Here is a 2,299-nt window from a genome sequence, read left to right as displayed (position 1 = left end):
TTCCAGAACTTCTCCTTTTCTTCCAACTCACAGCCCACCTGTGGGGCATAACCACTAACAACATTTATCATCACTCCTTCTATTTCTACCTTCACACACATCAACCTGTCTGACTCTCGTTTCACCTCTACCACATTTCTTACATGTTCTTTCTTTAGGATCACCATCCCCATCTGAACCATGATAAAACAGTTTGTTCAGGCTCACAGTTATAGCAGTAGTAGAGGAAGGTGAGTCCAGTTCACAAATAACACATCCTGAATCTACCATATTTTTATCTACACACTCAAAAACAAAACAACCAGAAGTAAAAAAAAATATCCCTGTATATACCATGCTGACATCGAGGGGCAGGACGAAGACAATAAGGAAGCAGAGGTACCAGGACAGCAGTGTCCCGAACAGGACCATCTGCTGCTGCTTCCACAAATCTCCATAGCGATGGATAAGGCAGAGGGCCAAGAAGAAGAGAACTATAATCACAACGGCCAGCACAGCAGCAGTCATGACGATGAATCAGCGGGCAGACGTCAGATGTCACACTGAAGTAGCTGAGAGAAACAGGAGATTTACAGCGTACATGAACGGCAGAGACAGGAGATCCTGGAGTAAACTTTAAGTTATCAACACTTATCTTACAAATACCAGGGAGGAACTGTTATGACCTGTACTCTCAGAGTAATGCAGTACTTGATACTGCTGTGACTAAAAAGGAGAGAACTTAAAATACTCAGTGGAGGACATGACTTGAAAAAGATTGAGAATTAGGGATTTAATAAAAGAAAATCCAATTTAAAAAAATGCATGAAAAAAAGGAAGGCCTCAGTAAAGAGCTTTGTTGATAATAAAGTGTATAGTTGATAAGGTGCCAACACCTTGTCCCATGACAAACATGAAATACAAACAGGATACCATGTGGCTTAAAAATTAAAACAAAGGCACTACAGTAATAGCAATTTAAGTTAGACCTCAGCACAAGCTCTTAAACTATCTCTGGATATTCTTTTTTTTTTTAATTTTCAAAGTTTGTCTTTTTAAGATTAAGTTAAGACATTTAGTCGATTTATTGTCACCACAAACTTTACCTTTCTTAATTTAGAAAACTGTTTGTGCAACTTTAATAACCCAAGCTCTGAGTCTGACACCCAAAGATCATTTTAATCAAGTGAATAAAAGTAATGTAAATTTTTAAAAATTGTTGCAATATCGTACATTACTGTACAAACAAACCAGAACAGAAAATAGATAAATATTGTAAAGTAATGAAAAAATTAACTTCACCAAACTTGAAAAAAGAAAAGAAAATTAAGAACAGGGGATTTATTTACATATATTTAACCTCCAACAGAAATATTTCATAAAATATGCTTCAAAAGACGAATTGTAATGTATTATTATGTAGTTATGTAGTTGGTTTTGAGACTAAAACGTGTATTATTTGACCTTTTTTTTCCAGAAAGAACCATTTGTTCATACAGCTGTGTCCAACTTCACACACACTCGAGCCAAGCCAGGATTTTCAGCTAAAATGGACAGCGTCAGAATCTTTCTTACCTTGGACGGTTTCCTTCGCTGTGTGAAGACAGTGAGTTGACAGGTTTGATGATAACAGTTTCTGAATTTACAGTGAGCGTCTGTGAGAAGAAGTCTGACTAAAGTACACAACTTTTGAAACAACATTACATAATAGGCGAAAGCGAGTTTACTCGGGTCCTAGCACCCTCTCGTGGACATTTCAAGTATCATCAGTCAAGTATAGTATTACATGTACTGTAAGTCAGAGGTATCACATTATGCCTTGTCCGAAATTCTCATCCACTCCTATTTATTCCCTTAACCCTTGTGCGGTCCTTCGCATTTTTGTACACACAGTTTGTCCTTGCAATGATACAGGAACAGTACAGGAACATGCACACGCACACACACAAAGACATATTGGGTCTGGGAAGGCCCTTACAAGGGTTAATGAAATCCGTTAGTATCAACTCTCATGGTGAAATGAAGTTACCCTTAATAATAATGAAGCAGCAGCATAGTTTTATGAAGTGTTTAGATAATATTTAGAGAATTAAGCAGAATCTGAAATACATTGGTATAATCTTTAAAAAAGTATTTTTTAAATACCAAATAATAACAGAGAAACATGACAGAATGTCTGAATGTTTCTATCAACAAGGGCACTTATATCTGCCAAGTCAAACTCCTGGTATGTCAACTGGTGTCCCAATCCTTTTTGGAGCCATTTTGAACCTGTCGAGGCAGATGATGTGACAGGATCCATCCATCCATTTTCATCCGC

The 2,299-nt window shown here is 37.1% G+C and overlaps 1 long non-coding RNA gene across 1 annotated transcript in view; it reads right to left on the bottom strand.

Annotated features, from left to right (window-relative positions):
• The window catches only part of LOC103397094 (uncharacterized), a 7,760-nt gene extending 6,098 nt beyond the window's left edge, over positions 1-1,662 (bottom strand). Inside the window, exons 1-2 of the long non-coding RNA XR_003048809.1 lie at positions 1,555-1,662; positions 334-551 (exon numbers count right to left, since the gene is read on the bottom strand). This is a non-coding gene — a long non-coding RNA (uncharacterized LOC103397094). The remainder of the gene's footprint in view (positions 1-333; positions 552-1,554) is intronic.
• Positions 1,663-2,299: the final 637 nt, after the last annotated feature.

This window comes from Cynoglossus semilaevis, chromosome W, assembly GCF_000523025.1.
Source record: "Cynoglossus semilaevis isolate Cse_v1.0 chromosome W, Cse_v1.0, whole genome shotgun sequence".
NCBI lineage: Eukaryota > Metazoa > Chordata > Actinopteri > Pleuronectiformes > Cynoglossidae > Cynoglossus > Cynoglossus semilaevis.
This window is presented reverse-complemented; position numbering and strand designations above follow the sequence as displayed.